Source organism: Eublepharis macularius, chromosome 8 (assembly GCF_028583425.1).
Source record: "Eublepharis macularius isolate TG4126 chromosome 8, MPM_Emac_v1.0, whole genome shotgun sequence".
In the NCBI taxonomy this organism is placed as follows: domain Eukaryota; kingdom Metazoa; phylum Chordata; class Lepidosauria; order Squamata; family Eublepharidae; genus Eublepharis; species Eublepharis macularius.
Genome location: NC_072797.1, coordinates 67031707 through 67057784, shown reverse-complemented (window position 1 = coordinate 67057784; position 26078 = coordinate 67031707).

Sequence of the window (26078 nt, the reverse complement as noted above, 5' to 3'; positions counted from 1 at the left end):
GCTCAAAGGGGAGTGTGTCATCAGATATTTCCTAAAAATAATAGCTTCAGAGTGTGCCTCATTTCCTTCTCTCTTAGTGATCCCCATACATAGGCTATTAAGAAACAATTCTATAGCTTAAAAGATACACACTGTTGAACTCCTGTGTGTTCAAAGATGACCCAATGCGCTTTTGTCTTTTCTAATCTCAGCTTTGTTTCAGAAGCCAGGATGTCAAATAAAATAATAAGATATTGAGCTCTAAAAATAGTGTCTATTCTACTTTTATGTCATTTGATATTCCCAAAGGGAAACTGCTGAATGATTTGCAGGTAACTATCACTAACTGTTTCACAAGTCAGGAGCTTCTCAAAATTGAATTTCAGCTTATGAAAAATGCCAAAATTAAGCCCCTGGGGACTGGTATTCTCTCTTGTTGAATATGAGGATCATGGCCTGCTGCTCTGAAAGACTCCTCCTTCCCTCTGCTAGCAATGTGCCGTAGCTCTGAAAACAGTGTCATCTAGCTGTAGGGCAGCCCAGTCCACATCTAGACAATTTGGTTGATATCCTCTTGAATGAGACATTAAATGGAAAAGGTGCAGTACCCTTTCCTAAAAGATATTACTGTTTGGTTTGCAGTGATCCATAGAATGGTGATGTGGGCATTTTGCCACAATATCTGTTCAGGCATTCAAAATATGTATATTCTACATGCATAAAAAGGAGCAGGTTCACTACCACTGGCCCCATTCATGGATGATCACACATATAGATGAACATTTGTAGTAAGCCCTATGCAATAAACATATAGGATCTGTATATGTATGACACACACACAGCACTTTTTTCCTATTCCGCACTCTCAAGCTACTGGTAATCTTAGGGCAAAGCTAGAAGTGATGGTTTCCCTGGTTTTAAACCCATATATGCTGACCTTTTAATATTGATTTGTAGTTTTTAACAAAGAACCACGAGGCCTCCTGCCAGAACAGGTGCAGTGAGGCAGCCCTAGTTGGGTGGGCTTGCTGGCTGACCACCTCATCTGGAGGCATGGCCCTCTCCTCCCCTCCACCCCATCCAGCAAACCAGGTGAAGAGGCAATCCCACACCTCTGAGTGAGCTGACCTTCCAGGAGAGAAGAGTAACAGGAGGTGCAATACCAAAGAACAGCATAGAGCATATTCTATGAGCCCTGCCAAGAGCTGACTGTCTAAAGCCTCTACTTCTCTGTCTAAAGATAATCTAGCAGCCCTTGGACCAATAGACAGGAGGTAGAAAGGGCCAGTGCTAGAAAAAAAAGTTTGGATTCAAGACTGGATCACCAGTGCAAGGCATAATGATCCAACTGTAAAAGAAAAAGAAAACTTCTAGTATTCACAGAAAACAAAAACAGCAGATACAGCTGAAAAGCCGGCTTCCAAGCTTTTGTTTTCTTCTGAGAGAAATTGGAAAAGAGGAGAGGCAGAAAGGGAGGTTCTGCAAAATTTCTGAATTTCACTCTCCAGATTCTTAGAGGCAGGCAACGTCTTCCCAGATCTTCCTATCATCCTGCTAGACCACCACCCTGTGATATGTAATATGAAACAACTGCAAGAGCTGAAGTTACAAAAGGCTGCACAGATGTCAAAGAGAAAGCCTCCTTTTAAAAGAGAAAAAAGAGAGAATAAGAAGAATTTTGGAAAAAGAACCCCCTCCCCCCAACAATGCTATATAAGATTTTTCATAAGACAAGAAAGAAAGGGTAGTGGTTTCCAGCAAACCTACTTGGGTTCCCAGGGGGCTGCCATCACTATCTGGTGTCAGAAGGCAAAGTGCCAAAAGGAATGGCAAATGAAGCCTCACTGCCAAGGTAGAAAGCCACCGCCAGCCTTTCTTAACTAAACCTTCAGCTGTGAAACCAAGAGGCAAGTTCCCAGCCCTACCAGATTTTAAACAGGAAGTCAGCCCTGCAAGGCATGCACTCAACAAGCTGAGTCCAGAAACAAACTAAGAGGGTATCATGTGGCAAATTGGCCAAAGAACTAGATTTGGATTGAAGCCACAACTCTCAATAAATCCACACCAAATTAAGAAAAACAATGTATTAAGGAAAACTGCAAATGTAACCAAAATAAACACAGAAATATGTGGAGCAGCACAAAACAATAACAGACTATTTAAGCTAGGCCATATTCACTAGAAGTCCCTGAACGTGTTCCAGATGGTATCTTTAGCAAGTTTCAGAGTCCAAAAGGGAGCTTTAGCTCTTAAGTCCAGTGGTCCAGAGTGCAAGAACGGGAACAGCTTCCCCCTCTTCTTTGCTGCTTTCTTGCTTGCTTGCCCACCTGCTCTCACTTAGAGACTGGAGAAATAACTCTTCTCAAGACCAGCTGCCTACAGCTGGCCTAAACTCTTAGCCAAACAGAAGGGCCAAAACCTCTGATGACAGGCTCGGCCATGGCCTGTCCTTGCAGGTAAAAGAAGAGGGAAAGAACTCATCATCCCACCCCCATAAGGCTACATGCTAACATGCCAAGAGGCCAGTGCCAGCCTCTGTCAAGCTTTGTCCTTGAAAACTGTTTCAGGTTTGCACCTGTGGCTTAGGGTCTCTTATCTGGCTGGAATAGACAGTGCCGACTAGCCCCAATCTCCTAAAAGGAGAAAAAAAGTCTTAAAAGCCTAACCCAAAATATTTTAACTTAAAAAGAAATGAATTGGATAAGTGACTTGCCTCCAGCCGTGTTGATTAACCATTAACTCCTTGCTCTGATGCTCCCCAGCCAAAGATCTGAGGCTGCTTGTACATCAAGTCTTCTTAGGGCCACGTTAGTGGGACTTGGGACAGGTATTCGGGCAGCTTCCTCAGACTGTAGTGTGGAGAAAGCAGCAGACTAGAATATGGAAGGTGGAGAAATGAAGAGATGGATGCCTGGACAGGAAACTGAAACTGAAACCGGGAGCTGGGCTACGTGCTGGACTTGGCTACTAGGGATGTGCGCTTCGGGTTCCTGAAACCCAGATTGGGCCCAAATCAGGCCTGATTCGGGTTAATTTTCAATTCCGGAATCAGCCCCAGCATAGCTGGACCGATTCAGGAAACCTGAAGCAAGGCTTCCCAAAGCATTTTGGAATGCTTCAGGAAGCTCTGTGAAGTGCAGGAGCAGTTTTTTCCCTTGATATCTATTGCTGGCAAGAAGAAACAGCTGTGCTTCTCTTCCCACAGCTACCATGTGGCATTGTGTCTTTGGGTGATTTCAGAGGCACCCGGTGCCTTCAGAACTGACAAGAGCTATTGGAAGCTGTTCAGGACTGCCAGAGGTCATTTGAGAACACTGACCACCTGTGTTCCAGCATGAAAGAACTTGGCGGTACATGAAGTTGATGTTGGTTGTTTTCCCTGTCTCTGTTAGGCCGTTGTGGAGAAGAGCCCTGCAAACAGCCTTCAGTCTTTCCCTCTCCATCTGTCCAGTGGTTTTTTCCCTCCATCTGTCCAGGGAAGCCAGCAGAAGCTTTGTTTGCTATCATCTTCTGCTTACCATCAGCTACTGTGTGTGAGCTTTATTGTTCCTGTATGATGAATATTTAATTGGATGGATGTAGGTGTTTGGTGTCCATTTAGGCTGAAATTGTTTAATTGTTTGTTGGTTATTGCTGAAAAACAATTGGGAGTGCAGTGGTATAGGCTGTCCAGACCATTGAGGAGGGTGGTGGGGTATATGTGAGTCATGCTTTAACTGTGGGTTGGGTAGATTATTGTTACCTTAATGTGTGACAGGACTTGGCTTAATTGTTATGAGTCTATCCCAGGGGCTTGTGGTGGCACTTATGGTTATTAGGGAGGAGGCCAGCATGGAGTTGGAGATCCCAGTACTCCAGAGACATAGGAGGTATGGCGGTGGGGCTCGCCCCGGGAAGGGAAGGACATGGAGATATGGTACGGCTCAGTACCCTTCCAGTCTACACTTCATCGCGAGGTATGCTGGTTGTGGGCTAGGAAAATTAGCCCTCCTCTGACACTGATGTTGTTCAATGCCAGGTCCATTAATAATAAGACCACAGCGCTGTGTGATTATTTTGCAGCAAAGGACCTGGACCTGGTATGTGTGATTGAGACTTGGGTGAGAGAGTGCAAGATGATTGCATTGAAAGAACTAACCCCTCCTGAGTTCTCAGTTCTACAGCAGTCCTGGACAACTGGCTGGGGGAAGGGGCAGCAATGCTCATTTGAGAGTCTTTATCATTCAGGTTGCTCCCCACCCCAAAGATTTCTGACATTGATTATGTGGACCTGATGTGGAATGCTGAAGATAGTTTGGCTATCTGTTTAATGTACTGACCGCCTAGTGTACCAGCAGCTTCCCTGCCAAGTCTGCTGGAGGTGGTAGCCAGCTGAGCCTTGGCGTACCCCAAACTTATAGTTTTCGGGGACTTCAACATCCATGTTAATGATGCTGCTTCCTTACAAGCTGCAAACCTAGTGTCTTCCATGGCAATACTAGGTCTCTCTCAGTTTATATCAGTGCCCATGAATCAAGTAAGCCATACACTAGATTTAATCATTGGAGTGGGGATATATGTGGACCTGGATGTAATTGAAGTGGTGCCATGGTTGGACCACTTTGTTCTGAAAGCTCATCTGGGTATACCAACCCTCCCTTGCTTAGGCAGCAGACCTATGGATTCCTGAATGCTCTGCAGGATCCAATGCCCCCTGGTGGTTCATTGGATGCACAGGTGGAAGATTGGCATGTCTCTGTCTGAAGCCATCGATGAAATCGCCCTTTGTCGCCCTCTTCACTCTCACATTCAACTAGCTGCCTGGTATACTGAGGAGCTACATCAAATGAAGCAAGTGCTAAGGTTCAAGCTAGTGTGTAGGCGGCATTGTGACAAGGAATCAAAATCATCTTATAGGATGCTTATGAAATCCTCTGAGAAGGCAATGAAGGTGACAAAGAAGGAATTCTGTGCCACTTACTTTGTGTCCACAAGCTCCCACCCAGCACAGTTGTTTAGAATTATCTCGTCATTGGTCTCCTTGCCACAAGGGCACTGTCAAATTAATAATTCAAATATAAGCTGTGAGCATTTTGTAGAAAAAGCTGCAGGAACTCATTAGCATAACTCATTAGCATATGCCACACCCCTTGCCATCGCCAAAAGTGTGTCATTGGCATAACTGATTTGCATATGCCACACTCCCTGACATCACTGGAAGTGTGTCAGAAGGCAGCACCTACCTCTCAGGCACCACCCCAAATATCTCCGGGTATTTCCCAACTCAGAGCTGGCAAGCCTATCCAACTCAGAGCTGGCAAACCTACCTGGAGAAAAATTGCTTCAAAAGCACAAAGAATATAGTTACACAAAGCACAAAAAAGATGTTAAATGGTTTTATTATAAAATCAAGAGAAATCTAAAATGGCATGCTAGGCAGATAACTGAAGCAGTAGAGCTGAGTGTCAGATGAAATGAATTCAAGATCTGTGGATCTATGGATCTTTGTATTCAAGATCTGTGGATTGATTTTCCTTTGCTTTTTTAAAATTTGTATGTACTATTTGTTCTCAACTAAAGGCAAAAATCAGGTTTCTAAACTCTAGTTGCCAGGCGCCAGGTGGTGACTGGAGATCTCCCAGAATCACAACCGATGTCCAGGCCATAGAAATCAGTCCCAGTGGAGAAAACAGCTGTTTTAGGGGGTGGACTATATTGAATTGTATCCCCACTAAACTTCCTCCCCAAACTCCATGTCCCCCAGGTTCTGCCCCAAATCTCCAGGAATTACCCAAACCAGGGTTGGCCAGCTAGTGGAATGATTTAGAAGTTATTTCCAAAACCCAAGAGGGATTTCAACTAAAAATAATGCACTAAACCATACAACCAACAAGTGCTCCATGGTAATTATGAAAGGAATTAAAGATTGCATTAAGATATTATAAATCTGGAAGTTGCAAAGCAATTCACAACAATCAATAAACAATGAAAACACTGAAAAATCAGAAATCCATCACAAATTCAGAAGAAACACAGATGCTCTTTCAGTACACTACCCCCACCCCTTGACTGATACTGCCAAAATCCTTGTTTGGATTCATAAAAACCCCATGATCTACCCCCCCCTCTCTTTCTCTCCCTCCACACAAAGGCACAGGCACAGACACAGACACAGACTCTCTCTCCCCCCACCCCCACTTCCTCTCTCTCTCTCCTTCCACACACATGTGCTCTCTCTCTCTCTCTTGTTCTCCCTCTCTTTACCACCCGCTGGCGCTGCACCTCCTTCCAAGGCTGCAGCCACCCTCCATGAGCTGGGATGAGTGGCGGGCAGGAGGAGGAAGCTGTGCTGGTGTCCACTCGCCAGGGCTGGCGCCGCGCCTCCTTCTGAGACTGCAGCTGCCTGCCCTGAGCTGAGATGAGTGGTGGGCATGGGGAGGAAGCTATGCAGGCAGGTGTGGAGGAAGGGAGATGGAGGCGGCACAGGCAGAGGGAGGAATGGATGGCCAGGCAGGCTGATCAGAGAGCAGCGCGGGGAGGGAGGCCAAGAGGGAAGCCTCTTGGCAGTGCCCCCCCCACTCCCGGTGCGGAGTCCTCTTGCTGGAGCAGAGGAGACATCGCTTGGCCCGCTGCCCAGTCCTCCCAATAGGGAGGCTTCTCAGTGGCGGCCGCCACCACAGCCCCCCCCCCTACTCCCAGCATGGAGGCCTCTCACCGGGAGCAGAGGAGATACCACTCAGCTCGCTGCCATTTTATTATTTTATTTTAATTTTATTAACGTTTTTTTAATAAAAAATCCATGAGCGGGCACTCTTTTCAAAGAGAATGAGGGGGCAGGGCCATGGCCACATGATCTATTTCTAGCTCTGCTGGAATGGCGCTCCAGCGCATTCCGGCAGGAATTGACTCCAGGCTGTGAGGCTTTTGGGAGATATTTTGTGAGCAAAATCTTGTCTCTCCACTGTGATCTGCTGGCCACAGTAGAGACAATGAGAGAACTGGAGGCCCCTTGGCTGTCTTCTACATCTGTATTTGATCGCTTCAACTTGCTCTCTCCAGATGAGGTTGACAGGAGTAGTTAGGCCCACCACCTGTCCCCTGGACCCCTGCCTGTCATGGCTGGTGAAGGCCAGTGCTGATGGACTTTGGGATTCCTTGGAGGCCATTGCCAACCTCTCCTTAAGCTCTGGGGTGTTTCCATTACAATCAATTTCCTTTAAATATTCCAGTTCTAACCCCCTCCCTTTCCCCCCCCTTTTGTTGACTTCCAACAGTTTTCCAACCCCTTATCCATTTTTCCCCTACTCATTTCAAACTTATTTTATTCTATTAAGCATATACTTTCACTCTCTTCTAAGCTTATCTATTATAACACAGTGCTATCTCTATTCCCTTTCCCACTTGACTTATCAACTAAGTATTCCATTCCTGACATATATTCTTTAATAATAAAAATCATTTGTCTAATTTTTGTACTCTATATTCTATCTTATTCATTCTAGTCTCGTCAATATGGGACAAACAATTTGTCCCTTATTCTACATAACTTTAAGTACTTCTATAAACATTGTATACATTCAATATAAGTCAATCCATTTAACTTGTACTCTATATGTTGCTCTTTACTTCCTTCTATCTTATATTCATTCTACTTTGATTATATAATTTCTCCATTATACAGTTGTCTGCCAGAAATAATCAATCAATTTGACCCATACTCTACATAGTTCTAAGTACCTCTGTAAACTCAGTATACATTCGGCATGTCAAACAGTTTAACTTATATTCTGTATGTTACTATGTATTTCTTTCCGCCTTTCTTATATTCATTCTGTTTTAGTTATACAATTATCTGCCAGAAATAAAATTAGTTAGTTTCTATCCTTATAATTCTTATAATAACACCTCTATTACTTAATACTATATATAGTAGTCAAATAAAATAGTTGCTTAGAATTTCTCATTTAACTTTCCTTCCCCCGGTAAATCACTTCCCTCTTCTTTTGTTATATTTCAGTAATTTTCAAACTGCCACAGTTCTCCTCCCACCTCCCATTTTTTCACCAAATATTGCTTCAACTTTTCCCAATCCACGTTGAACTGTCCTGGATCAAGGTCTCTCAGTTTCCTTGTCATTTTGTCCATTTCCGCCATGTACAGCAATTTGTAAATCCAGTCCTCGATAGTTGGCACTTCTTGTACTTTCCACTTTTGCGCATACAAAAGTCTAGCCGCTGCTGTCATGTAAAATAACAATGTCCTGTATTGTGCTGGAATATCCTCCATTCCCAAGTTCAGTAGCAGGAGTTCTGGGTTCTTATTAACTTGAAATGGTAAAATCTCACTTATCACTCTTATTATTTCCCCCCAGTACTGCCTAGCTACCTCACAGGTCCACCACATGTGGTACAAAGATCCTTCATGCTTTTTACATTTCCAGCATTTATTAGACATGTTCAAATTCCCTAGCACAATTTTCTTTGGTGTCAAATACCAACGATAAATCATTTTGTAGACGTTCTCTTTAATATTAGTGCATGTCGTGATCTTCAACGTATTTTTCCACAAGTATTCCCACGCCTCCATTGTTATTTCTTTGTTAAAGTTTATAGCCCACTTCACCATTTGCACTTTAACTGTCTCATCTTCTGTGTGCCATTTTAACAACACTTTATAAGTCTTAGAAATTTCCTTTTTATCCTCTTGTAGAATTACCTCCTCTAATTCCGAATTCTCCATTCTTACCCCTCCTTTCGCACAGTCCGAGTTATAAAGGTCTCTAATCTGTCTATATTGAAACCAATCGTAGCTTGGAGACAACTCATCTTGCGTCTTTATTCTTAGTTTAGAAAATTCTATTCGTGTTATCTCCTTATATGTTAAGCACTGTTGTTCATTATCGACAGTTCTCGGATCTATTACTTCGTAAGGAACCACCCAAGAGGGAATTCCTTCCTGTAGGTAATCTCTATACTTCTTCCAAATTGTGAAGAGGCTTCTCCGAATGTAATGGTGTAAAAACATAGAGTCTGCTTTTACTTTGTCATACCACAGATATGCATGCCATCCAAATATTTTTTTATATCCCTCTAAGGCCTGTAATTTGCGGTTTTTCAGTGTCATCCAGCCTTTCAACCACACCAAACAGATTGCATCGTAGTAAAGTCTTAAATTGGGCAGTTGCATTCCACCTCTTTCTTTTGCGTCCTGTAATACTTTCATTTTCACTCGAGGCTTCTTGCCTGCCCAAACAAAGTCCGATATTTTCCTCTGCCATTTTTCAAACTGCTTAGAGTCCCGAATAATTGGTATTGTTTGTAACAAAAACATCACTCTTGGCAGCACATTCATCTTAACTACTGCAATTCTTCCCAACCATGACAAATTCAATCTATTCCATTTAATCAAATCTTGCTCTATCTGAGCCCACAGTTTCTCATAATTATTCTTGAATAGATCTATATTCTTTGCAGTCAGCTCAATTCCCAAATACTTCACCTTACTTGTTACTTCACAGTCTGTTATTTCCGTTAGTAACTGTTGTTTTTGTTTGGTCATATTTTTACATAATATCTTTGACTTCTTTTTGTTTACATAAAATCCTGCCAGATCTCCAAATTCCTTAATTTTCTCTATTACCTTTGGCATGGTCAATGGCATTTCATCAGATTGGAGGGAGGTGTCCAGTGGGGTGTCACAGGGCTCAGTTTTGGGCCCGGTACTTTTCAATATTTTTATCAATGATCTGGATGAAGGGTTAAATGGGCTACCAAATTGGGAGGAGTGGCAAACACCCAAGAAGATAGAGTTAAAATTCAATAAGACTTGAATACTCTAGAGAAGTGGGCAGTTGTGAATAGGATGCAATTCAACATAGATAAGTGCACAGTATTACATCTGGGCCACAAAAATGTGAAGCACCAATACAGGATGGGGGATACACTTCTGGGTAATAGTGTATGCGAAAGAGATCTTGGGGTAAGAGTGGACTGTAAACTAAATATGAGCAGTGTCATGTGGTGGCAAAAAAGGCAAACTCAGTCTTGGTTTATATCAAAAGGGCCATTGCATCAAAATCACAGGAGGTCATAGTCCCTCTCTATACTGCCTTAGTCAGGCCGCACCTGGAGTACTGTGTGCAGTTCTGGAGGCCTCACTTCAAAAAGGATGTAGACAAAATCAAAAGGATGCAGAAGAGAGCGACAAGGATGATCAGAGGTCTGGAGACTGAGCCCTAAGAGGAAAGGCTGAGGGCCTTGGGAAAGTTTAGTTTGAAGAAGAGGAGATTGAGAGGGGACATGATTGCTCTCTTTAAACATTTGAAAGGCTGTCATTTGGAGGAGGGCAAGGAGCTTTTCCAATTGGCAGCAGTGGATAGGACCTGAAGCAATGGGCTTAAATTATATGCAGAAAGGTACCAGCTGGATATTAGGAAAAACTTTTTCACGGTCAGAGTAGTTCAAAGGTGGAATCAGCTGCCTAGGGAGGTGGTGAGCTTCCTTTCACTGGCAGTTTTCAAGAAGAGGCTCGATGAATATTTGTCAGGGATGCTTTAGGCTCATCCTGCATTGGGCAGGGGGTTAGACTAGAAGGTCTGTATGGCCCCTTCCATCTCTGTGATTCTATGATTCTGTGAGGCGAGTGTTCCCCTCCCCCAATCGGTCTCCCACCGGAGGAAATATGATCCCCCATGGTCTGCTGAACATAAAGCAGCTTGCCTCCCACCCCATGAATTCCTGTACATAGAGGGATTGTGCAATCAGAATGCCACAATGTTTTTAACTGAAATGTTTTAATTACTATGCTACATGTTTTATATTTTTACTGTGATTTGTTCTAAGCCTGGTTTTCAGGGAGAGTGGAATACAAATGTAATAAAATAAAGCAAGCAGGCAAGCAAGCAAGCAAGCTGTGGTTACAATCCTGCTGGGTCTGAGCTCCCTAGGCAGCTTTGGCGTGAGAGAAGCAACAGGATTTAAGTTCCAGGTGTTGCAGTCTCAGCATCTGGAGTAAATAGCACTGAATGACTACTCAGAAAGTAGAAAGAACGAAAAAAAATTACCTTCAAGTGTTCTATTCAATAAGTACAATATTTTCTCTATCAACATCTCAGTCTGGGCTTTACCACCAGCTGACTTTTTATGGGTATTTATCATTTCAGAAATAGATTCCAAATCTTTGTTAGTATGGACTCAGACATTCCGAAAATGCTGTGGAATGAGATTTTGTGTAACAACAAAAGCAGGCCATTTTGACATTATTTAAATGTAAAAATTGTACCTTCAAAAATTAATATTTTGAAGCAATAATTTCAAACACCCTTTGAAAAGGAAAGCTCATTTCCAGGCTATCAATCCCACATGCATTTATTCAGAATAGAAAGAGGGTACCTATTTTCCTGTGTCAAATATTGGAGAGCATGAAGAAAATTAAGACGGGGAAAAAAGCAGATGCTGCTGTAATCCTGGATAGGCTCGGTATATTTCCTTAGAAATATGAGGCTTTACATGAGGAACTTACTTACACTAACTAGTGCTTAGCTGGAAAGGAGCGAGAACCTCAGCTCCTAAATCAAATGTCAAAGCTATGTTTTTCTAATAGCATGGTCCTATTCTCAAATTGTACTGGTTGCATATGTTTAGGATTATTTATTAATCCCTTACACTGGTGCAACTCCATGTTACGCTGGTGTAGTGATATTACAACAATCTAGTGTGGTAATTATGCCATTAAAACTAAATTGGTAGAAGCTTGTTACAAACAGTTTCCATTTTTGTATGTCTTTCTCTCCTTCTCCCTCCACCTCTGTATTAATGCTGGGACAATTCTTCTCTTCAGTGCAGTGCTAATCAGAGTTACACCTATGTAAATCCATTGTTCAATCAGGCCACGAAATAGGGTTTGGGGCATTATTACAACAAAATAGAGAGAGGCAGCAGTAAGAGCACGACTGTGCTGAATAATTACAGGCTAATTAGAGTGGGACAAGCCATCTCCAGGAGATGCCTTGGCACACCCAGTGTCTAGCCATCAAGTTGTTAATCAAAAACTTTTGCTACAAACAGTACATGTTGTATTAGTGTAACCCTTGCCCACTAGAGGGAGATAGACAGTTGGGGTATTCCTTATAAGGAAAAAAAGGCGCCATTTTCCCTGAGAGACTGGAGGGCCTGAAACTACAGGGAGAAGCACTCTCTCCTCAGAAACACTCCTTTCTAGGAACTCTCTATTAATGTTATAGGTATGAGAATTTCTTATACTTATTATTGGAAGGGAGGGTTGTGTTTATATTAATTGGCTGTTAGTTTGTAATTGGATTATTGATGGGACTATTTGAAATGGATATTATATGTATAATTTTCCCTGAGAGACTGGAGGGCCTGAAGCTGCAGGGAGAAGCACTCTCTCCTCAGAAACACTCCCTTCTATGAACTCTCTATTAATGTTATAGGACTCCTGTGAAGAACAGAAGGCATCTCAAAGTAGAGCACAGCTACAAGTTGCTGCAATTCAAGGGACTGACCACCATACAGAAGTCAGAAAGACTGAGACCTGGGTCTGCTTGAGTAAAACAGGCCTATTTTGTTACATGATTGTTGTTATATATGCTTTATTATTGTATTGTTCCAAATAAGATGGGTTTTTTTCTCAAGTTTGTTCATTGTAATCTTTTATAAATGCAAGTGTCACAAGGTGGGATCACACTGTCATAGACATGAACTTTCCCAGTTTTCAAATTAGATAAATGCCTTTATTTGATATTGCCCTTGAACAAAACAGGTTACATTAGCATTTCCCAAATAAAGGTTTTCTACCTTAGGCATCCCATCCCAACAGTCCAAATGGAACACTTTGAACGACTGGCAAAGCTGCACTTTTCTGATCTGTCCAAGGCTGCTTTGAAATTCTTCTCTTCTTTTACTTTATTTGAAAATGTTTGCAGGAATCTGAACTACCCTCTCGTTCACGTTACCCAGTCAGATTATGCACCTGGAAACCTAATCTTGCTCCCTCGCTCTTTCCAAACCTGGAAAGAAAAGAACCTTTTGACTTTAACTGAGTACTGTCTTTCCTATAACTCATGTCACAATCTCTCCCTAAAGCATGATTTTTACTGGATTCAAACACCTGTGTTTGTGCAAGAAGTATCCTTGCTTATTTTCCATTTCAGTTTTGAGACCACTCATTCAGTGAGGAGTACAAATCTCTTTTAATCTATATATTTGAAGTGATTGGTCAAAGTATTCTTGGAGAGGAAGTTTGAAGTTGTAGCCCGAGATCTGATTGCCCAGAAAGAAAGCTCCTGAACTAGAAGGTAAAGCCCATAATGGGCAGCTTGGGGTGCTGTTCTTAGTTAGTAGTCGTGTTAGCTAGTCTTGTTGGAGAAAGAGAATTTCAGCACCTCTTGGTCAAGCTTTATGATGAAGAACAAGGAAGAAGGAAGAGCTGCAAAGTCATTGGTAAGGTTTAGCAAGCTACAGCTTTTTTTGTTCTTTTGCTAGTATTCTGCATTGGTCTACTAGCTTGTAGATTGTTCCCAAATATCTATGCTTTCTGGAATATATGTTCAGTAAATAAAGTTTTTTTTAAAACCTGATCTTTGGGTTTGGGAGAATGGACCTCTAGGATTAAAAACCTACCCATGGGCCAACTGCTCCAGTTTTGTGTCTACCGAGAACACAGTGTTGAATTAGACCACTCCTACATAGACAAAAGGATCTAGGGGAGAGACTGACCTCAGTACTTCCTACAGGTTGACCAGAAGCAACTGAGGCTGGTTCTGACAGGAACTGATCCAACATAAAACAAACCTTTCTGGTGCGCTGGAAGATTAAAATGTTCTCCTGCTAGTTTGCCCAGATGGTGCAGCAGCAAGCAGGGAAGCGAGTGGGGAAGCAGGCCGCCTCCCTGCCCCTTCGCCGCTGCTGCCCGCCTCAGATGAGGGGGACACTCCTGTGTGATGATGTCAAAAGGGACATCATCGTGTGGGGCCAGAGATAGCGTGTGCATTGCGCACGTGCACAGGGCAAGGAGCACAAGTAGGTACCTCACCTAAGGTGCCAGAAACCCTGGCACCAGCCCTGTGGGAGGCTGTCTGTGGACATGAAAAGATTTGCCTACTAATGTTTGTGAGAGAGGAGTATCATTGTCCACCATAGGTTGCAGGTCACTGATGCTGTATTGAACTGGTTTGAGCTGGGAACTGTATGTGACTACAGATGTTCTGCTGTTGTTAGGAGGAGGGCTTATAGCAGGTCATACCTTGCTGTCATTCTGGATTCATTCATCTGTTTCCTTAATAAATGCAGCAGTTATTGTAATTCCAGAAATATCTGTTGCAGATCATGTAGGTGAGAATCTCTGCCAGAGGGATTGGAGCAGACACAGTTGTAGAGTAGAACCTGGCTGTAGACAATAGATTGTTTGGTGTGTTTAGGGCAGTTATTGAAGATGCGTAGATAAGTTTGGCAATCAGTAAGTTTCTGGTATACAGTGGTTTTCATGCTTCCATCATGTATTTGTCCAGTGGTGTCTAGAAAATGTACTTCCTGCATGGTTTGATTCATGGGGAGGCTGATGATGGGGTGGAAGTTGCTGAAGTTACCAACTTGAATCTATCTTCAAAGGCACCAGTGTCTATCTGCTTGCCTGCTTACACTGAGCACAGGGGCACTTGGTGAGAAAAGGCCTGAGGAAGAGTTCTGGAGAAAACAAAAGCTTGCACACAGTTTTGTGAAATTTTGGTTGGCCCTAATTAAAGGTATTATGTGGACTGTGGCATCTTAAATGGATGATAGGATTGCCCAGGCTGGCTATGATATTCCTGGTCACCAATAGCCCTGTTTTATACCTAAATGATCGCTAAACATTCCTTCAAACTGGAGACCTTCCACTTTCAAAGAAGATGAAGAAGGAAGCGCATTGAAATGAACTGTTAATACTCAGAATATTCCCTACATAATACTCCCCTACATCATAAACGTAAGGGGAAAGAGCAAGGTGAAGTGGTTTCCTGTGGTGATTTACTTCTGACCAGGCCGGTAGAAAAAGTTTTCTCTGTAACAGTGTTGACAGCTTTAGGAAATCAACCTCCAAGTTCAGGACATATTCAGAAACAGCAAGAATGAAAAAAGGGGTGGGGTGGGGGAAATCCCCACAAACTCAACCCAAACAAGCAGGGGAACAAAATCGAGGGGTTAAATAAGAGTATTTATTATAGATGTGCAACAATATAGATTAAAAATAAGTTTAAAACATCAGGCCTGAATGGCAGGCTACATATATATACTAAAACTTGCTAAAACATCTCAAAATACAGATGATGGTACAGTGCAATGACCAACACAAATAGACCAAGGTACAGTATAAATTGACCAGACGCATTTCGGCCCTAAGGCCTTCCTCAGTGGTCAATTGTAAACAATTTATGATCAAACACACTCACACATATAGAAACCAATCATGCAATGCTCCCGGTGTTTTATCTAGAGCTGTAACAAAAGAAGAAGGGGGGAGGAAATTTTTTAATATAATATAGTCCATTATTCAGTGCTAGAATTATTCTAGGTAAAATACTGGATCAGAAAACTAGTCTATGAAATTAAAAGAGTCAAACTTAACAGTTCAGAACATTCAGAAAAATACCTTCTGGTTCCTTCGGCCAGCTATTCAGTAGTACAGCAGTCCCCAACCCTTTTGGCACCAGGGACTGGTTTTGTGGAAGATAATTTTTCCACGGATTGGGGGGTGGGTGGTTTCAGAATGATACAATTGTGCACTTTATTTCTATTATTACATTATAATATATAATGAAATAATTATACAGTTCACCACAATGCAGAATCGTGGGAGCCCTGAGTTTGTTTTCCTTGCAACTAGGCGGTCCCATCTGGGGGTGATAGGCAACCACCTACCTCGCCTGCTCCCTGGAGCCGGCTCTGTGCTCACCCATAACTCACCTCCTGTGTGGCCCAGTTGCTAACAGGCCATGGACCGGTACCGGTCCATGGACCGGGGGTTGGGGACCCCTGCAGTAGTACATTCAACAAGGCTACAACTATGGAGCACTTTGTGTGCCTCTGATTGCAAATTCTGGGATTAATAATAAATTATTTCTACAAAATGATCAATATATTGGATGCTTTGCCAAACTGAGGAAACAGGCTCCCTATTAATGATTGAGTCACACAACTGCCTTGCTTATGGTGGGTAAATTTTTCATCGTGCTTGTGATTAAACGGTTTTTCTCACCCAGATGTAACGTGCCAGTTTTGCATCATTGCTGTCCCATTCCAGATTAGTTCTAAGGGGAACTAATGGGAACAGAAGGCAACCTACAACAAAATGCAGCAGTAGGCAGGCAGGGACAAATTTCATGTGTTCAACAGTATATTTGCTATTCATTTGTTGTTCCTGTTCATGTATAAAGCAGGATTGGTGGATCTAAATTTCTACAACAAAAATGCATCTGGATAAGGGCCTGGAGCATTGTTCCTCCCTCACACCCCACCACCTCCCTATTTTCTATTGTTATGGATTTTGATTCTAGAACTGTCTGGCAACAAAAGTGCTCAACTAGTGGAGTGCAATGACCCAAAACAGTGAAAGGGCAGTTCACCTCAGCTATGCGAAACAACTATTTTATTGTAAAAAATTAGACCCCTACATGAACAAATAATGTGGCTGTCTTGTCAAGCCTAGTTTTACTGTCAACTAGAATAAGACCTGAAAGAGCAGCAGTGCCCTCCTAAGCAGAATTACAACCTTAATTGGGTGATTTAATGGATTTAGAAGGGTGTAACTCTATATAGGATTGCACAGAGAGTCCAACAAAGTTCACTTTGATCTTTTCTTTTCCATACAAGGCCTCATGCTGGCAGTACTGTCCCTCAAGCAAAATGGTAAGGAATTTTAAAAAATTGTGCTCTGATGCTGAAGCTATGTATTGTGATGTGATTAAATGGTCTTGAACTGTGTCTTTGGACTTCTCTGTGGGGAACCCTTAGGAGACCAGATAACTATTGATATTAACTGCATTTAGATTAGTCTGAAAGGCCTGAGCTGCCAGTCCCCAGGGTGGGGTTTCCATCACCACCCTGGGAAATGCCAAATTTGGGGACAATACCTGTGGATGGGGGTGTTTGGGGAGAATGTGACATCACTTCTGGGTAATGCTCTAGACTGCCTCCCTTAGTCTCTATGGTCTTGGAGAGTCACTATATGGAGGCCATTTTTCTCCCACTCTTCAGTTCCTCAGGGATGGGAAATTGGGGCTGGGGTGGGCAATTCTCAGGCCCAGATGTGTAAATTGAAGGCCTACCCCAGAGGAGAAAGCTTCTCAGAGCTTGGTAAGAATTACTCTCCTCAGAAAGGATGGGTGAGTGTAATTCTCCACAGAAGCTAGCTCTGGAAGATTCAATTGCCGAGAGACACTGAACAGAGATTATCCTAGTTTAAGGTTATTGTCAGAGCACAGAGATCACTGTTGAACTCCAGTGCTGCTGATGGGTGTAGCCAGGGCTTTTTTCAGCAGGAACACAGTGGAACGGAGTTCTGGAACCTCTTGAAAATGGTCACATGGCCTGTGGCCCTGCCCCCTGATCTCCAGACAGAGGGGAGTTTAGATTGCCCTATGTGCCGCTCAGCAGCGTGGAGGGCAATCTAAACTCCCCTCAGTCTGGAGATCAGGGGGCAGGGCCACCAGCCATGTGATCATTTTCTCCGAGGGCAACCCACTGAGTTCTGCCACCTCTTTTCCAAGAAAAAAAGCCCTGGTTGTACCAAAATGTGAAAACCACTCCAGTGTTGTTTCACAGTAGCATACTAAATGAACAGCCTCTTGTAATAGTGAGTGACCCACAAGTCCTCTGAATTGGTTTAAAGTATCTCGTGAATCAGGGCTGGTATGGTATAGGAGATTCAGCTCCAGCACACCCCAGCAATTATGTTGATTCAGGGCTTTTGAGACTAGCAACAACCATGACAGGCTGCAGGTTCAGATCACTGACTTGTAGGATACTCAATCCAAAAGGTAGTTAAATATTGGTTTAAAGCTAATGTCCAGCTGTTGCATGCAAAAGTGGCAGCCATATACACGTCTTAATATCATGCCTATGTTGTGTAAATAAAGTAATATGAAAGCAGCAACCTGGAGCCCCAATTACTCTGAAGCAGCATGATTTACTTCTGTAGACTCTAAAGTATATAGTAGCATAAGAAGCATTCAGAAAGGAAAGGAAGTATAGCCCCAGAGGAGGGAAAACAGCAATTTAAAATTTTATCTACCCTCTAAATCAGGCAACCAAATAAAATTTTAATAAGTATTTATGTGTACCTAGAAAACAATACCAATGACTGACCATCCTCTGATGGGAAAATCATTCTTCACATGATTGATTTTTTTGGTACCACCATGCAGAGGAATTTAATAAACAATAATCTGCTGTGAAAACAATGAGACCAGAAAAGATCCCTTTGGGCTCTACTGCAAGGCAATTCTGTTGATTTCCACCTCTGAACTTAGTAAATATTGCAAGTGGTAAGGGAAGATGGGAAATCCCGCCTAACACCCAAGAGCTGAGGAAGGCTTCTATGCTTACATATTTGGCACAGAGGATTGGCAGGAGCAAATCAAAGCAATGTCCTCAAGAGACTGTTCCATCACCTGGGATTTACAGTAAATACAGCTCTAAAACTGGTTTTGGACTTTGAAGTTGAACTGGAATTTAAAGGGAAAGGGAACAGCAGTTCAGCATGACATAGAAAATCAATCATACTCTAGGACTAAAAATACATCATCTTTGAACCCCTCCCCCAAACCATTAATATTAGACTTGAAAGCATGCCCATTGATCTAGCAAGAGCAATTTTCTAATAATTAGACTGGCAAAAGAGGATCTGGGATTTTTAATGAGAGAATTGAGTGGAAAGTTTGAGCAGACCTTAGAAAGCAGTGCAATGTAAGATAAAAGAACAGTTAATACTCTTGCTCACAAAAAGGAGAAATTATTAAAATAAACCACAATCACATCATTTTAACCAAGCCAGAAGCTAAGGTGCATACACATTAACACACTGGTGAAAGTATTGCCCTTTCTGTCACTCTAAAAGGAACACAAAATATATTTATACTATATAATGAAGCAGGAAAATCATATTCCAAAGGTGAATGGGATGTTAGAATAGTTTTATTACATTCGGGAATCAGAAAATTTCCAAAGGCTGAAACTTGGTTTAATTGTATGAACATCTTGAAAGTTCCATAGCACTGATACAATAATGTTAGTTAACTAAATAAAATCTGAAAAGTTTTAAAAAATATTTTGGGAATTAATAGAATGGTAGATGTTGAAGTATTCCTGAATATGAGGTAAGACAAATGTGTCTAGAGAAAAAAACACAACCAAAGAAGGACATGAAAGAAAATTAAAATATATTTGAGGTGTGAAGAAGGTGGAGAGAGACCTTTTTCTCCATCTCCCATAATAGAAGGCCAGGGGCACTCCATGAAGTTGATGGTCAGTAGATTCAGGATAGATTAAAAAAATTACATAACATATAATTATCTTATGGAGCTCACTGCTACAACACGAAGTGATGACTGATGAAATTTGTAAAACTGAGAGGAGAAACAAAAGCAAAAGGTGACAGAAATAGAGTCAGAATTCTAAATGCGGTTTTTTCAGCTGCATAATAACCAGTGCAAAGAAATATAAGAGAACAAAAAAGAAAGAAAAAGAGATCTGTTCCACAAAATCCAGAAAATCAAAGGGAAATTCAAACCATGGCTAGGGAGGGATACTGAAAAATCAACAAGGAAATACAACATCCAATCAGAACAAAATAAAGGAAAGATGGAAACAATACACTGAAGAACTATACAAAAGAGATGGAAGGATGATAGATGGCTTCATATAAGAGTATTTTGATGAAGAACCTGCTATTTTAGATAGTGAGGTGAAAGCTGTACTTAAAGCAATTGGGGAAAACAAATCAACAGGAGTAGATGGTATACCAATAAAGCTATTTCAAGCTACAGAAACTGCATCCATCAAAATCTTAACAAAAACCTGTCAAAAAATATGGGAAACAAAACAATGGCCCGCAGTCTGGAAATGGTCAATCTACATTCCAGTTCCCAAAAATGGGGGTGCTAAAGAGTGCAGCAACTATTGGACCATTGCATTAATTTTCCATAAAAGGAGAGTGATGTTCAAAATTCTACAGCAAAGATTCTAACCATATATGGAATGAGAAATGCCAGAAGTTCAAGCTGGGTTCAGAAAAGGAAGAAACTTTAGAAATCAGATTGCAAATTTATGACAGCTAATGGAGCATACCAGGGAATTTCAGAGGAGCCTGTGTTTTCAGAGCTTGTGTTTTACAGATTACAGCAAAGCTTTTAACTATGTGGGTCATGAAAAGCTATGGATGGCCTTAAAAGAAATGGTTGTGCCTCAGTATCTGATTGTTGTGATGCTTAACTTGTACTCTGGACAAGAGGCTACTGTTAGAATATGGAGAAACAGAATGGTTTCCGGTTGGCAAAGGTATCAGACAAGGATATATTAATGGTCAGACCTGCCTTCATGTTATTAAGAAGGCTTCTGAATATGGAATATCATAATCCTTCTCCTCATGTGCTTTAAGCCCAAGCAGGCTGCATGGCTAAGATGGAAAACTACCAAAATGTGAGTATGAGGTCAGCCTAGCCCCACCGCAGAGATATGCAGAACTGAATAACAAAAGGGTCTCCAGAATTTCTTGAGTTAATATCATCATCCAGCCGGCCGATCTTTCCTGATCATTTCCCCACCTGAGTAATTTAGGGACTGATAAGCCTCACCCATCATGCCATCATGAGTCATCAATCATCTTTTTACACCTTTAGTTTCTCTCAGGAAGGCACAATCAAGCTCTCTCAGTCCTATTGTCCCACCTCCAGAGACAACCATCAAGCTATTGTTTTAGAGCAGAGACTCTCAGTTCTGCCTCAGGGCATGTTTCACTGTACATCTGACTGTCCTGCCATGTGCTCAGTGTGTGTTCTGGAGTCTTTCCCCATGCACCTTCAGACCCCTCTCTCCTTTCATGAGATGCAGGCCATCCATGTTGCTCCTTCATGGAATCTTCTTTGCTCTCCAAGCTTTCCTGGAACTGGTAAATATAACCCAACCCTTTAAGTTCTATTCCCAGTTTCCTCACTGTTAGCTGTGTGTGTGTGTGTGCTCTGTGTGTGTATTTTGCGCCATTGATATTTATTATTTTATAAATAAAAAACTCTTTTTTATTGAACACCTGCTTCTTCATTGAAAGAGTTCTCTAGAGGAAGAGATCCTTGTATACACAGGTGAAAAGATCCTTAAGTTACCCCTCCTCTTGCAGCCTCTCCTTGTTGCTAATTCCTCCAGTTTACAAGGAGACTTCATAGGGTAACAGACGTATATTATTTCCTTATCTGTTCGACTGATATGCAGAAAATATCATAAGGAAAGCTGGATTAGATTTAGAAGAGGGTGGAGTAAAAACTGGTGGAAGTATCATTAACAATTTGAGATATGCAAATGATACTACATTACTGGCAGAAAATAGGGAAGACTTGAAACAGCAACATCAAAAATACAAAAGTAAAGACTACTGAGGAATTACACAATTTTAAAGTTGATGATGAGGAAATTGAAATTGTTGTTTTATTCCTTGGCTCAACCATCAACAAAAGGGACCGAGAAATCAGGAGGAGACTGAGATTTGGAAGGGCAGCCATACTAGGAACTAGAAAAAATCCTTAAGGATAAGGGTGTGTCACTGGAGACCAAGATCAAGATAATCCACAATATGGTATTTTCCATTACTATGTTTGGATGTGCAAGCTGGACACTGAAGAAAGCTGACAGGAAGAAAGTTGATTTGTTTGAAATGTGGACCTGGAGGAGAGTGTTGTAGATACCATGAATGGCCAAAAAGACAAATATGTGGGTTCTAGATCAAATCAAGCCTGAATTCTCCCCTAGAAGCTATAATGACAAAAATGAGGCTATTGTACTTCGTTCACATCATGAGAAGACAAGATTCACTGGAAAAGACAATAATGCTAGGAATAGTAGAATGCAGTAAGAAAAGAGGAAAATCCAAAATGACATGGCTTGACTCCATAAAGGAAACCGCATCCTTCAGTTTGCAAGATCAAGCAAGTCTGCTAATGATAGGACATTTTGGAGGTCTTTCATTCATATGGTCACAATGTGAAAAGTGACTTGTCAGCACATAACACATACACAAGTAAGAAATGAATGGTTTAAGCAACATTTTATATTTACCAAGCATCCGCCCCCCCCCCCCCATCCTTTTAAGCATATGTCTGTGGCATGTGGATTCTTTGGTCATTTACCAGAGATCTTATGCATGTTGTCATGAAATAGGAAAGAAATTAACTGTGAGAAGGATGTGCATTTCTGATAAAATGACTAATAACTTTGCAGGTTTTCCTCACAAAATTCTAATAACTAGCATCTTTGTAACAGCAGAAGAAATCAAAGGTGTTCATTTTCTTATAAAATATGCATTGTTTTTTTATTTTAAAAGAAAGAAGCAAATCAATTTTAGTTTGAAAGGCACATTAAAAATGTAAGCTCAAGAGCACAGGATACATTTCACAGAAGATTGCAACTGCTAACAGTTTTTCTCATCTACCAGAAGAAATCAAATGAAACCAGTTTGCCTCTAGGGCTTTAAACAGCATTACAATTCATCTTAATAATGAAGTTAAAATTAACTGAAAGAAGAATTTCTTTTAAAAAAATCTTTGTTTCTCCCAGAGTACATATGGGTTTATTCACTGGATTTGGATAAAACTAATATCCTTTGGGTATATTTAAACAAGCTGGCAAGATAGGAATATTGGTAGTGCTGATTTGTACCACACAATAGTACTTCAAATGAATAGTTCCTTTCCATGTATATTGTAATGCTTTGCTGTAAGCAGCTAGGCAGTGCGATCTGAGAGAGGGTGTGTGGCTCCCATTTTACCATGTGTATTGATTTAATGACTGATCTTATGGCTATCTAGCTCTCTGTTTCTTAAGCATGTATGATGACTTAATTTGGATTGTTGTTCATAGACCTGGCACTGATATTCAAGGCTGACTCCTGGTACAAGTGAAACAGTAATAAAGAAGAGATTACCTTTGAGCATATACAGAGTGATTTCCTCACAGTTTAGTAACTGCAATTGTTATTGCATCTGTAGAAATAATGTTCAGGCTTCCAGATATAGAACATCTCTTCTAGGAAATTTAGACCTATTCTATTCACTCTTATTTAAATATTAAGCTTGGGGGGATCCAACAAGAATGCAATGCTGAAATAGATAGTCTCCCCATGGTATCCTAGAACTTTAGTGCAATCATAAGCAGAGTTGAGTCTTGTTCATATTACAGTAAATGAATGTACAACCTGTATGAATGCATGAACAACTGTTTGTGTGAAACAGCTGGCACACATTCACTTTATAAATGAAACCAGGGCCCAGAACCAGGATTAATTAATTAATTAAAAACCTTTATATGCCAGCTTTCCACCCAAAAAGTGTCCCCAAGGTAGCAAACATGAAAACATTTAAAATGTTTAAATAGCATTTAAAGTAAATATATATATATATATATATATATAATATTTAAACAATACAATATAAATATATAGACATACAAACTCAACACACCCAGAGAGGAGAGCTAATAAAAGTTACTGGGGTATGCCAAAGAAAACAAAAATGTCTTCTCTCACTAGTGGAAGACAACGATAGAGGAAATTGGACAAATCTCCCTGGGGAAGGAGTTACAAAGATTTGGGGCCAAGACCAAGAATGCCCTTTCTTGGGTTGCCACCTGTTTAGCCTCAGATGGGGCACCTGAAGTAGAGCCTTTAAAGATGACTAGAGTGGATGGGTAAGTTCATATGGGAGAAATCGATCCTTTAGGTAAGCTGATCACAAGTTGCATAGGTTTAAAAGTGAGCCCAGAAGCAAATTGGGCACCAGTGTAGATGGAACAAGACTGGAGACATATGGTCTCTATGACCCACTCCAATCAACATTCTGGCCACAGTATTCTGTACCAACTGTAGCTTTTGGATAGTCTTCAAAGGCAGCCCCACATACAGTGTACAGCAGTAGGGATGTGCGCTTCGGGTTCGGGATCCGGGGTTTTAACCCGTGTCGGGCCCAATTCAGGATGTTTTGGCATTCCCGAATCAGCCTCAGCATCGCTGAAGTGATTCAGGAATGCCGAAGCAAAGCTTACCGAAGCATTTTGGAATGCTTTTTTAAGCTTCGAGTAGCATGGAAGCAGTTTTTCCTTTGCCGTTCCTAAAGAACAGCAAGAGGAAAGTGCTTCTGTGTCTAGTGGGGCTTTCTAGGTGGTTGGGGGTGGCATTTTGCAAGCAAAATGCACCATATTTGCAGGGGACCCTCTCCTAGCCCTCCTCTCATGACCACTCAAGTTTCAGGGAGATTTGACTTCTGGGGGCCATGTTATGGCCCCTCAAAGAAGGTGCCCCATCCACTGCCGATCACCATTCATCTTTGTGGGGGAAATGGGGGCGTCCTAGGTGGCTGGCAGTGGCATTTGCAAGCAAAATGCACCAAACCTGTAGGGGACCCTCTGATAACCCTACTCTCATGACCATTCAAGTTTCAGGTAGATTAGACTTTGGGGGCCATGTTATGCCCCGCCCCCCCAAGAAGGTGCTCTTAAGAATTGCAGATCCCCATTATTCTCTATGGAGAAAATGGGGGAGGGATTCCTAGGTGGCTGGAGGTGGCATTTTGCAAGCAAAATACACCAAATTTGCAGGGGATATACACCTACCTGTCCTCTCATTGCTACTCAAGTTTCAGGGAAATTGGACTTCGGGGGGAAACGTTATGGTCCCCTAAAGAAGGTGCCCCTATCCGCCGCTGATCTCCATTATTCCCTATGGCCGATGGGGGAGTGGAGGGGGGTTGGAGTAAAATGAGTCAGAAGAGGCAGGAGGAAGGGGGATCTGGGAAGGGAGGGGTGACTCTGTGAGCAGCCAATCCTGCAGCAGCTCTCCTTCCATCCAATTGAGATTTGCTGGAGGAGAATGCCTTTTTTAAAATGCTGCAAGGATTTAAATTGGAGGATGGGGTTGAGAGGCTATAATATACCCCCCTCGAAGTCCAATCTCCCTGAAACTTTGGTAGTTGTGAGAGGACAGGTAGTTGTATATCCCATGCAAATTTGATGTACTTTGCTTGCAAAATGCCACCCCCAGCCTCATAGGAATTCTTCCCTCATTTTTCCCCTAGGGAACAACGGAGATTGGTGCTGGATAGGGGCGCCTTCTTTGGGGGGCCATAACATGCCCCCCGAAGTCCAATCCCCGTGAAACTAGGGTGGTCATGAGATGAAGGTTAGCAGAGGGTCCCCTGAAAATTTGGAATCATTTGGTAAGAAAAGACGCCCCCCCCCAGGTCCCCAGAGAGCCAGGAATGGCATTTCCCATTGGAAACATTGGCCGAATCTTACCTAATAATCCTGAAGCAGTTAAAATACCCAAAGCTTGAAGTGGCTTGCCACTTTAGGCTTCAGATTTACCTGAATTTTTTTCCCTCTTCAGTAAACCCAAAGCAGGAAACCTGAATCTTTTTTTGGTGCACACCCCTACACAGCAGTAATCTAATCTAGATGTCACTAGGGCATGTGCTACAGTGGCCAAATAATTCCTCCTCAAGAAGGGCTGCACCTGGCTCACCAGTCAAATCTGGTGGAAAGCACCTCTGACCATCACTGCCACATGTTAAATGTTGGGTTTCAATCACATGTTCATCTGTATGGTCATTGAATATAACATGAGAATTACCCAATGCATGTAAAAGGAAAATTACTGTTATTCTATTTTAACTTTTATCCCTTTTATATCCTTGATCTTTTTGTAATGATATTATTCATTTATTATTTGGAACTGTATTGCTTTACACTGCTGGCTTTTGCTGTAATAAATAGAATTGTGTGTGTAAAAGGAAAAATCAAGTGTACATTGTATATGGATTGTACTTGTATTCACTGTAACTTGGGAACTGGGCTTTGAAGTCAATAGGCTGA